The 13,024-nt window shown below is 43.5% G+C and overlaps 1 protein-coding gene across 1 annotated transcript in view; it reads left to right on the forward strand.

Annotated features, from left to right (window-relative positions):
• The window catches only part of TSHZ1 (teashirt zinc finger homeobox 1), a 75,036-nt gene that overhangs the window by 32,423 nt on the left and 29,589 nt on the right, over positions 1-13,024 (forward strand). The window lies entirely within an intron of this gene.

Raw genomic sequence — 13,024 nt, forward strand, 5'->3', positions numbered from 1 at the left:
TGTGGCTTTCATGGGGTGTCCCTCCTGTCCCTCAGGAAAGTGGGGGTGACATTGGGAGTCCCAGATCTCTGCTCAACCCCAGATGGGGTGGTGTTGGTACACAGACCTGGATGGGTTAGTTCGTGTGTGTGTGTGTGTGTGTGTGTGTGTGTGTGTGTGTGTGTGAGAGAGAGAAAGAGAGAGAGAGGGAGGGAGGAGTAGAGCCCTACATCAGGTCCATTGACATGTGCCCCAATGTACAGCTGTCCATCACTTGATTGCCTGTGAGCTCAGATCCCACAATTAGCACTACTGAAATCTCTGATACTAGATTTAATTTTATGAGCTGTATTATCCAATGCTGTTAAGCCATTTAGATCATGTCCGAGTCATGGGATTTAGACGTGGTGATGGCTTTGATTCTTTGTGTCTGTGTGTGTGTGTGTGGTGGGGGGAGGGAATTGAAAACCTGTGGCCTTCTTTTAGGCACAAAACTAGTTTAATTGAAAGAATAATTTGGCCTGCTGCCGGTCCAGCAGAAGAGCTTGAGATGTGGCAGATTTTCTCTCCTTTCCTCCAAACTCAAGAATTTAATGCCAGCAGGTGGAGTTCTGAAGGCTGCCATCAAGTACACAGAGACAATAACTGTCTTCAAAGCGGAATTTTGTCAATATTTTTTGCTGGGGGCCAAAGAACATTCGCGGTAATGGAGTACTGAAACCCTGCTTGAAGAGGCCGCCGCGAGCCAGGGGCCGGAGGATTTATTCCACGTTGGAGCCCGCAGTATTTTGGCGGTATATACGGCTTCTTCATAATCTTCGCTCCAGCAAATGGAGGCGCCCAAATACGATTTTCCCTTCTGGAGGCGCCTTTGGCGGACATGCCTGCACAGGGCCGGCGAACGGGCCGAAAGCACCTCGGCTTGGTAGCTTCCACCGCCTGCTTGCCGCCCTCACCGAATGCCAGTGCTTTCCTACAGATAATGCACACGGCACAGGTGCTGGAGATCTGCCCCGCCGTGGACGTGACCTTGTTTCCAGGCTTGCACAGTCACGCCTGCCCCAACTCCGGAGGGCTGTGCAGCCCCTCCCCGGGCCTGTGCTGATCCCTCAGCCGGCCCAGTCGTGTGCCTTTGCTCCTCGAAGATGCCAGGGCACCATGCTTTTGTAGGAAGTCGGTCGAATTAGCAGATGGCACAACCCCCCGAAATCTCATGGCCTTTATGACTTAAAACAGATGTTCGAGTCCGTGCACGGATTGCCTGGCCCCCTTGAGTTCTCTTACTTTGAAAAGAATCATCCCCTGAAATTTTCATTTTGGGAAGCATCTTTCCCCCTCATTCTGTTTGTGAGTACAGCTGCCTGCATTTTTCCGGCTTTTCCGGTAAAGCAGGTTTCTGATGCAGAGGTGAGGCCATTTTTGTCATTTGCTAATGATGTTCCCGTATTTAGTGTAATTAGGGAAACAGAGGAGTAGCCACACACACAGCCTTGTCCTTCTTCTGAAGTGTGAAAAATATCGGCAACTTTATCACCGAATGTACTTGTGGCTGTGCTTATTTGAAATGTTTAGACTTTGCTATTTTTTTTTTAAACTTCCTGTTCATGTTAACAGAGAAGGGCGATAGCTAAAGGTTTTATTTATTCAGAGCCACGGTGCAGGCAAAGTGAAAGTAAACCCTAGGCTTCCGGTTGCATTTAAAAACCAGAAAAACAGAACTCTGTTTTCTAAGATCTAAAGATAAGGGCAGTAGCCAAATACATTTTTTTTTTTTTTTTTGGAAGAAATCGCGAACAACAGAAAGCACCTAGAACTATGTTTCGAGGATGGGTATGAAAAACACAGGCAAGCTTAGAAAAATTTTTCTAGCCCGGAAAACTGTGCCTCCAGCAGGCAGACAGGACTTTCATCACACTCACAGAGAGCGTCCGAATCGTGGCTCATCACGGCATCCGTGGCTTCAATAATTGCATTCTAGTTCAAGTGTAAAATTCGTGCTTGCGTCCAGCTTAATAATACTGCTGGCTTTTAATGAAGACTTTTTCCCTTCAGAAATAACATGGCATGAAGTTTCACGTGGAATGTGCTAGAAGCGGATTAATCCCTCGATTGGTATAGAAAGCAGTGAATTTCGGTCCACGTATTTCTTTTATGCTCCTCTTCGTGTGTGTATTTCTGGCATTAATTTGGGATTTTTTAGATACTCCTTTCTCATTTTGTGTCATTCAAAGATTGTGTATTATGATGAGATAGGGTAAGTGGTGATGAATTTAGAAAGGTAGAGACTGAAAATACCAATTGACTTCTGTAAATACAGTTGACAGCTAATTGGCCCCTATTAATGAAGGATTGAAGTAAAAAGAAAGCGGAAAAACCACAAATTCTAAAAAAGTGTATTTTTTCTCTTTGGAGTCCACTTTGTATAGGAAGCTAGTGTTTCAATTAAACCTGACATATACACACACACACACACACATACATATACATATACATATACATACACATATACATGCATATGTATATGTGTATGTATATATATGTACATTTACTTGTCGAAATTATATTTTTCTCCTGTTAATAATACAGCCATATCGGTGTAGTATGTCCAACCTCACAAACTGTGATCGTTTAATTATGCTCTATACTGTCTGCATTCCTTGCTAAGTCTTGTGTGAGCCCGCTGAGAATTTCCTTGTGAACGGTTAAGAAATAACAGCAGAATCAAGGATCCAGAAATCTGGTGTGTTAAGAAGGAGGTGAAGGCACAAGCCAGTGGGCGTAAGGACAAACCCTTTGTGTTTTAGAGGACCCATCCGCACTTTCCAGTGGTGGGGGTGGGCATCGACGTGTCTGCAGCTTGCTGAATGAGAGGGGCAGGAGAGGTCTGGGGAGAAGACTCAGCGGCTGTCCCCGGCGGTGGGGGGGCTCACCATGGACCACCCTGGCTCTTCTGCCTGTTCGCCTTACTTAAAGAGGCTCCCGGCCTCTTTAAGGGTGAAGGTTCGGAGTCTTTTTGGCACCCGCCTTCCCCCACACTCCAGTCTCCTGGGTCTCCGGGTTTGGTGGCACTGTCTTTGCATACATCTCTGCAGGGGCCACCCCCCCGCCCCCCGGATGTGCCTGGTCACCAGCACTTCATGCTGGGCCAGCTGCTCAGATCTCCCTTTCCAGGACAGTCCACCTGTAGCTCTCCCCACAAAGGTCCTGGAGAACACTGTCATAGAAAAGTTTAAGAATCCCGAGTTTCTTGGGACAACACGTCGTGGGTCCTGGGGAAATGAATGTATCCTGCTCAGGCCCCAGTCTCTCTATCTCTGAGGTGGAGGGGTGGGGTTGGAAGCAGGTTCTGTTCTGGCCTGGCCTCTGCCCTGCACTCCGCCTGGGGCTCCTTGCTGCTCTTCTGTCCATCGGCAGTGAATCTCAGACTTGACTTTCACCGTCCATTCCCGGGGCCCCCTACCCCAGCCGAGTACCTGGGAGAACTTCACAGCACCGAGTTCTCCTCTGTTCCTCAAGTCTGGCCCTGCTCACCGCGTCTGTCTTCCTTGCTAGAGTGAGGGCAGCTCGAAATCGGAGCCGCCTTCCCTTTGCCCCTCCACCGCCGAGGACGGTGCCCGACTCGCTCTAGACCCCGAGTAGACTTTGGATGAGTGAATGAGCGGACGAACGGCCAGCCAGCCAACGAATGAATGGATCGTTCAATCTTACCAGTTCTTCTGCCAAGATCCCTCTTTCCTGGAAGCTGAAAGAACAGTCCCTTAAGGAAGGGCCCGTAGAGCCCTTTGGTCTCCACAGGAGGCTCGGTCACCTTGGGGCTTCAGGCTTCGCCCCTTGCCAGAGCGTAAGTTCCTCAGTGAGTTCATGCATCTTTGCACCGGGACGCCGCTTGACCAAATCGCCCAATGGAGTGACTCTGAGTTACCAGCAATGTTGCAGTCGTGCATTTAGGGCTGGCGGGATGGGGGGGGGGTAAGGAAGGGGTCTTCGATGGGGGACCTTTAGCGGATGATGAGCAGACTGAACCCAGGCGGGCTGGGCAGTTGATGGTGGCAGGTGAGGACCCTGGACTTTCACTGCAGCATCTGTCTCGTGAGGGGGCCCTGGACGTGGCATATTCACAGGCAAGGTATCCTCTCTGTACTTAGTGTCACGGCTGGTCCGGTGCCCTTCGAGTTCTTCTCACGCTGCACTGTTACCCTTGTAGCACCTACACATATTTTCCATGTATTTTATTAGAAATGTATTTGTTAGATTCTTTCTTCAGTTATTTCTGCCTGTGTTTGTTCATTTTTCTATTGCTTTGTTCATTTTTTTTATGGATTTGGAAAAATCCTAATAAGGATGTTCACTCCTCTTTCTAGTATCTGTATAGTAGCAAACCCTTTGGTTTGACTTAAAAATTAGTTTGTGACGGGGGCACCTGGGTGGCTCAGTCAGTTAAGCGTCCGACTTCGGCTCAGGTCATGGTCTCACGGTCCGTGGGTTCGAGCCCCAGGTCGGGCTCTGTGCTGACAGCTCGGAGCCTGGAGCCTGCTTCGGGTTCTGTGTCTCCCTCTCTCTCTGCCCCTCCCCTGCTCACACTCTGTCTGTCTCTCTCTTTCTAAAAAATAAATAAACATTAAAAATATTAAAAAAATTAGTTTGTGGTATTTTTGCCCTCTTCTGTTATCTTTTAAGATTACACAAGTGAGATATATATACATATATATATACATATATGTATACACACATATATACACACACACACGTATATGTATATGATATACACACAGACACACGTATGTGTGTGTGTGTGTATTAAAAACCTTGAACAAAGAAAACGAAATTTTAAAATAGATGAAGCTTATGTGAAATCCTATCCTCTAGAAATAACCAAAGTTGATATTTTGGTGTAGAAGGATCTTTTCCTATGCAAATATATACATATAAGTACTTTACATAGATTTTTACCAAAGTGGTTTCTTCTTACATAGTTTGTTTTACAGTTTACTTTTTAGCTCATAACATTTACCACGCCAATATAGACCTGCTTTGTCATTTTAAGTACTTGCATATTATCCCATTTTATTGATATGCACAATTTAGTTGAGAAATCAACCATTGTTGGAAATTTAGTTCTGGCTCAGTTTCACAGATGTAAACAACGATGTAATTAATATCTCTGTATGTATATCTTGGCAATAGTATCATCATTTCCTTGATAAATTCCCAGAAGTAGAATTACCAGGTCAAAGGTTTGGGCTGTTTTAAATTATTTTGGTACATACACTGCCAGCTGGCCTTCTGGGAAGGCTGTGTACATTTCCAGCACCCCCAGAACTGTGTGTTTCCCTGGGCCGTGGCAGAGTTTTGATGGACTGAGCTGTTTTGATGCAGTCTCACCGGTCCTTTCCTGCATAGTTTCCGCCTCTGAAGTAATGTTTAAAAGGCATCTTCCAACCTCCACGATTATGGAAATACTCCGTTTTATTGTCTTCTAGTAATTTTATGGATTGATTCTTTTTAAATATTTGGTATATCTGAAATTGATTTTGGCATAGGGTGCGTGGTGGCCATGTGACTTCATTACTTGTTTTCACATGGCCAGTTTTCCCAGTTCCGTTTAGTCAAAGATCTGTCCTCTCCACACGGAATTCTACGGATGCTCCTTCATTGTCCGCGGGATTCTTGTATATGTTCGGGGCTGTCTCTTAGCTTTCCCTGTGATTTAAATGAGCGGTCTGTCTTTTCCTGACCTGTACTCCCTGTTTTAATTACTGAGGCTATGTAATATATTTTGAAATAATCTAATAGCTTTCTATCCACCCCCTGGACCCATTACTCTTCTTTTTTTCAAAGAGTATTATTGTTATTTTTTTTGTTCCTCTGTATTAGATGAGCTTTAGAACCGCTTTTGTAAGCTTAAATAATACTTCAGATAGTGGGATTGGAATGATGTTGGGTTAAGAAATTAATTCAGGAAAACTCAGCGTCTCCGCAGAAGTAGTTTGCCATTCTAAAAATAAAAATGATATATTTTCAAATATATTCAAGTCTTACTTTTTTTTTTTTTATACTTTTAGGAAGGTTTGCGGATTTTTCACATACTGTTTGTGTCCTTGTTCTAGCTCCCGGGCTGTTCATTTCTTTAGCTGTTGGGTTGTTGCTCTTATGACTGGAGTTACTTTTCTGTTGTATTTTAACTGGTTATTATTGGCGCATTGGGAATCTATTGATTTTCAATAACTTTCTAGCAAGCTTTTTATATTAGCACACGTTGTTGTTAATGTTGCCTATAGTAGCTCCGTTCTACGCTTTAGTACTTTTTTATGGCCACCTTCCCTTGTGGCTTTTCTGTTTAAAACAACAAAAACAACAACACCAACACAGTAGCTGGTCAACGTTGATTAGTTCACGGAGGAAGTCTGGATTTTTTGTTCTTTAAGTCAAGGATCGGTTGAGAGCGATGCCTTAAAGCATCTTCTGCGAATAAATCCCTGAGGATTTACAAATGACCGGAATGGTGGCAGTCCGGCAAGTGGGGGACGGAGATTTCCCTCGGCTGGTGGAGAGTCAGGGAGATACTGGGTCTATTTAGCCTGAAAAGGAAACCATCTTCACGTCTGTGAAGGCTGGCTGTTTCAAAAGTGAAATCTTTTCAGAGCGAATTGGCAGGAAAAGGAGCTTAAACGTGGTGAAGCAGTGAGAAGGGCTATATTTGAATATAAACACCGCCCACTGGACAGCGGGTTAGGAAGGGAGGGAGAGGACCTGATTTTTAAAAAGTGTGTTAATAATAGTGAAGTCTTCCTGATTCGACCACAGTCTTCAGGGTTGGGGATGGGCTTTGGCACTTGTCTTCCAAATGTGCCACTTTATAACATCCTTACCAAGTTTTCCAGTGTTCTCTGGTGACAGGGGCTACATCTTTACAAACTTATAAAATCACATGGGTTTACACGTGTAGTGTTTATTTCTGTTGCCCATGCCGAATTCCTGCTGAAGATCCTGAAAATCCTTTAGGGCCTGGGCCTGGGGTAACATCTACCAAAATATTTATGCTTTTTGGGTCATCTCTCATGGTCGTCTTTAACCTAATGTAAAATAATTTTTTTTTAATGATTTTTTCTGGCTTTAAAATGAAAATTAAATCTTGGTGTGTTATATTCTGTATTATAATTTGGAATTGACAGTCATGTATTTGTTCAGCTTTTATAATACATCGTGGGCCCCCCCCCACCCCGTCACCCTGTCTTGCCTACCTGTGGAAAGGGGATGTTTACTGCTTTGTGGGACACTAGGAGGGTTTACAGTGATCGTATATAAATAAGGCTGTAAGACACTCATAAACACGTGTATATCATTTTTGAAACAGTACAGCCTCGCCTATCCAGAAACCAATTAATTACCATCTTCATTTTTCCGGGACAGCGCTAAGAATCAGAAGGGATGAAAGGACCCTGGGCATCGAAAGCCCATGCGTTGAATTCATGTATTTATTGGTAGACAATATCTCTGGGTCCTCCCTCACTCGCCATTTGAATTTTATTTTTCCGTCACACATGGTTGTAATGGTCATGCATACCTGTTCTAGGCCATTGCAAATTAACAGTAGCAAATTGGAAGTAGGCAAAGGCAGACAGAGAACAGTGAGAAGTGATAACAGGAGACCTAATAGTAAGGGAGAAGAAAGGAAAAAAAAAAAACTATTGTAGAAGAATGAATCACATGAAAAACATAGCACTGCAGCCCATTTATTGGAAATGGCATCGTTCTCTGCCCCTTTGTGGCTGTTACTGATTGCCCCAAGTTTTTATATGGAGTCGCCAGGCACATTTTAATTGTGTGCAATATACTTTAAACAGCGTGGCAAAAGCGTGTATATTTTATGTAGATTTTCCAGGGCTTAAACATTTTTTATAAAATTCTGCTCAAAAGGGTAACCCTTCAACTACCCAGAAGACTCCGCTTTGCCGAATGAGTTCTAAATCCCTGTGATTGTAGTCAACAATATCTGTTAAGTCCTTGATGGGATAAATTCTTGATGTGTTTTTTGGGAAGCGCTTGTGCATATCATTTCACAATGGTTAAGTACGCTTTCTGCATCTGTTTTAATGTGTCTATATTTTCACGTCGAATTGGCTGGAAACTATTTGGTTCTGTTCCTCTGACATGCCTATTTCCTTTCTTCCTCCCCCACCATCTGGGGTGCTTTCTCCGATGCTGCCTTTGGAAGGAGAGCGCCACTGTGCTGTCTGAACACATGTGGGTCTCGTTGCATCCACATCTGTCTGTTCACCTCCAGTGTTTCATTTGCACACTCCGTGGAGGTGGGGTGCTGCGCGCTGCCTGGAAGAACCGGGGGGAACTGTTCCGTAGACACGCGCATTTGACCACCGGGGCACATTTTGCGCAACAGGAAGCAAGTGTGGTAAATACAGGTAACAGGCTATTTACACTTAAACGTAACTTTTGTATTTTAACCAGTCTTTTCTTCGTCTTTTTTTTTTTTCTGCCAAAGCTGGGGATGCGTTATAAGCCCGTTGCCCCTTAAAAGGTAACTGTTTGCAATGTGATCTATGAGACAGTATCTAAAAAGAATCTTAGGAAAATGGTGCTTGTAGTTTTCAGTGCCCATGTAAGGTCTAGTTTGTAAGGTTTCTAAGAAATAACTTTTCATTGACAATAGCCGCCTGAATTGTTTGATTTCTACTGGACACAGTGGAATTGTTGCAGTGATAAGGCAGTTACAAAACCAGAGGATAACAAATAGACCGCCTTTTTGCGAGTGTATTTTACCCCATGTACTCAGGAGGAGTCTGAGCTAATGAAGAAAAATAACATTTGTACTTATGTCCTAGAAGAATGTCACAAGAACTATTTATTGCTCACTAAAGAAATTAAATTACTTAATGAAGGTGAATTATTAACTTAATTTATTAGGAGTTTAATTTGGGAGCTATTTTCATAGGGATATTGGCCAAGGCACGAACGATAACACTTTAACGCATAAAGACACTCAAATGACTTTAAATAGGCAACTAAGTGTATTTCAGTAGAAACTGATATCTCTATGTTTTAAATAATAGCAAGTCCTCAAAAAAGACCTATTCTCAATAAAACTATGCAGTCAGTAAGGAGGTATGATTCCTTTAAGGGGAATTCATTTTCAAAAGGCGTATGGCTTATCATTGATAGGCATTGTGGCATTACTTTATCAGGTAAGTTCCGTTTCTCAAGTAATTGCCCATTCCTTCTCCTCGTGGGGTGGCTGTTCGTTGGTAACTTTGAGTCATTGGAGACCAGAAATCAGAGTGACCGATGTGCCTTGGGTTTGGTCATAGCTGACGAGCTAAGTCACAGAGGCTTCTGAACCACATAACCCGTAGTAGGTCATGTGTCCATGTGGCGATTGTAAATTCCAAAGGGAGTCTGTGTTTCCTGGCCTTAAAATAAGATGTGTTCATCATTGCCTTTACTAGATAGTTTCTACTTTCTCCTTTTAAAAATACAGTGAGGTGGGAGGGGGGGCAGGGTTTTTTTTTTTTTTTTTTTTTAAATATCTATGTGTGAGTTAGTGATTAGGATAAAAGCCAGAACTGGTAACTTAAGGACAGTTCCCTGGAATCTTCTAGAACCATCATCATGTAACCATTGTTTTAGTGATTCATGAACTACGTGGGAGAATTATGAGAAAAACATCTCATTCTTTAAGTAAACTAGGTTTTTCTTCTTTGAATTTTTTAGTGACGTTAGGAATTTCCATGGTTCTATGCAATATGGGATCTTTCTAAAGCAGCACATCTAATGTAGATACAGAAACCAATATTGTGCATTTTCACCTGCCCTTCCCCACATACAAACACAGCTAGTGAGGTTAGAGGAGGCATTTTTAGGTTTGAAATTAAAAGTTTTGCTTTTACTTTAATCTGTGACATTCCAGATGAAGTAATTTACTTACGACAGATGTATGGGGAGATGCTATTCTTTTAGAACTGTCTGGACAACTTTACTTTATTGCCTACTTATCAGAAAATAGTGGTGACGTGTATTTATTGCCTCAAGGATGCCTGTGAAATACCCAGTATCACCTGCATCCCTGAAGAAAGGACCCAGCCTGTTCTTTGTTGCAGTTTTAAAGAATTCGGTTAAGTAACTCAATCAAAGTGGTCTTCAGTTGGGAGATCATTACCAAACTAATCGCCTTCATTGACAGATTACTCAAGACCCCCAAGAGCATGTGATTTCTTGTGTTTTGCAGGAATGCATTTGAAACATTTACCAAAACTCTCAATGTAACATAGAAGCTGCTAAACTATTTTTAAGTAATGGGTCATTTTTATTGCTGCTCTAAACCATGCTTCTCGTCACGTGCCACAAAGAAGGACACAGTTTGGTTGCTGTTCCAGAACCTTGGGTAGGACCAAGCACAGGAAGTGAGAGTTTGACATACTCCTCAGAGCAAGTGCTTCCCTATGAGAAAATGTTTTTAAGGTTTATTGATTGAGGATATTCACTCTGTTCCTAATCCAGGATGTTGTTCATTTAAAAAATTCGGCATTAAGTTGCTTGAGATGCTGTATGTTAGCAGGAAAAAGTGGCTGGTATCTGTAGATAAAGTCGTGGAAGTCTTTGCTTTTGATTCTGGATGATTTCCGTCTGGTTTGGTCTCTGTTACAGAAAGCATAGTCTCAGGGCACCCCCAGTCCCTGGTCAAATCTGGCTTCCCCGCTGCTTATCTTGATGGTTTCAGACAACACTCCTAATTTCAGCTGCTTGACGCATGTCCCTGTGGTCCCAGAAACTCAGCTACGTCCTAGCTCCGTGGCCCGAGGCGCGTCATTTGCCTCAGTGTCTTTGTCTGTAAAATGATGGAATGGTGAGGAGGAAGTGATTGGAGGGCACTGCCTGCCTGCTCTTTGACGCGAGTGCAACACAAGGTGTCTGCGGCTTTATCGTGGTGTGGGAACGCCAGCGTGGCGGCCCCCATCTGGGCTCCTGCGTGATCACAACTCAGGTTTTGTTGGGAAGACTTGACGGAGTGTATGTGGTACACAGTGTCAGGGGGCTCTCTGCGAGCCCCGCTCCCCCACTGACATAGACTTCGTATTGAAATAGCATCTCCAGTGTGTGCCAGCTCATATCAGATGCTCCTGGACGTGTGATTTCGCCCACCTGTAGGCTGATGTAAGCGTTTTGAGAATGTTTAGTGCAGGCCAGGCTAAGCCGCGATGTCTGGTATGTCAGGTGTATGAAACGCATTTTCAGTTTATGTGATTTTCAATTTAGGATGAATTTATCAAGATGTAACCCTGTTGGAAGTCCAAGAAAGACGTGTATATTTTTTCCCCCGTTATAAAAATGTTACTCACTTGATTTTATGACCCCTTAATGAGTTATAGCTCTCAGTTTGAAAACCATTGTCCTGCAGTATGCTTTTGGGATTTCCCTCCCTATCTGGGCTCACAGTGAAACTCAGGAAGGATGACGGTATAGTGAGTCATGGATGCTTTTGGTTATGATGATGGTGATGGTGATAAGAATGATTATGATGATGGTGACTGTGACCATGGTGATGGTGATAGTGACGATGGTGATGGTGGTGATGGTGGTGACGATGGTGACGATGGTGATGGTGGTGATGGTGATGGTAATAGTGATAATGGTGACGGTGGTGATGGTGGTGATGACGGTGATGATGGTGATGGTGGTGATGGTGATGGTAATAGTGATAATGGTGATGGTGGTGATGGTGGTGATGATGGTGATGATGGTGATGGTGATGATGGTGATGGTGGTGATGATGATGATGACGATGGTGATGGTGATGATGATGGTAGTGATGGTGATGGTGATGGTGATGGTGGTGATGGTGGTGATGATGATGATGAATGATGATGGTGATGGTGGTAGTGATGATGGTGATGGTGATGATGGTGATAATAGTGATGGTGGTGATGGTGGTGATGGTGATGGTAATAGTGATAATGGTGATGGTGGTGACAGTGGTGACGATGGTGATGATGGTGATGGTGGTGATGGTGATGGTGATGATGATGGTGGTGATGGTGATGGTGGTGATGGTGAGAATAATGATGGTGATGATGATGATGGTGATGATGGTGATGGTAATAGTGATGGTGGTGATGGTGATGACGACGGTGATGATGATGATGGTGATGGTGGTGATGGTGATAATAATGGTGGTGGTGATGATGATGATGTGATAGTGGTGATGGTGGTGATAGTGATGATGCTGATGGTGTTGATGGTGATAATAATGGTGGTGGTGATGGTGATAATGGTGATGGTGATAATGGCGGTGACAGTGATGACGTTAGTGTCAGCTCCTGCTTATTCACATGTTCTTAACTTATTTTTTTTTTTGTTAAAAAAATTTTCCTTTTTAACGTTTATTTATTTTTGAGACAGAGACAGAGCATGAACGGGGAGGGTCAGAGAGAGAGGGAGACACAGAATCCGAAGCAGGCTCCAGGCTCTGAGCCATCAGCCCAGAGCCCGAAGCGGGGCTTGAACTCACAGACCGCGAGATCATGACCTGAGTTGAAGTCGGACGCTTAACCGACTGAGCCACCCAGGCGCCCCTTAACTTATAATTTTAATTTTAAAACAATGCATGCTTATTTTAAGTAATAGGGCAAAGTGTAAAAACATTTGCATTCATAATAAAAATGGTTAAAGAAAGTTACTAATCTTTTTCCCTTGTCTCCCTTTCCATCTCCCCTCCCACTAAGGTAACCCACGAAAACAGCCTGGTTCTTTGTGCTCGTATGTACGCGGGAAGACATATGTACTGCACGTGGGGCTATCTTTATTGTCTAAAAAGCAGAATCCATTTGTGCAGTTTGATTTTCTCACTTAAAAATAAGTCATGATCATCACTCCAGAGAGACATCCTAGTCTATTTTTAGGCTGCATACTTTTCAAGGTCCCACATTTGTTCAACTGTTCCCTTATTGGTGGATGTTCAGGTTGTTTGTGGTTGTGGACCACCCCAGACAATGCTGCTGGATACTTATGTATTTCAAGGGACACGTTCTTCAGT

The sequence above is a fragment of the Felis catus genome, chromosome D3 (genome assembly GCF_018350175.1).
Source record: "Felis catus isolate Fca126 chromosome D3, F.catus_Fca126_mat1.0, whole genome shotgun sequence".
NCBI classification, from domain to species: Eukaryota; Metazoa; Chordata; class Mammalia; order Carnivora; family Felidae; genus Felis; species Felis catus.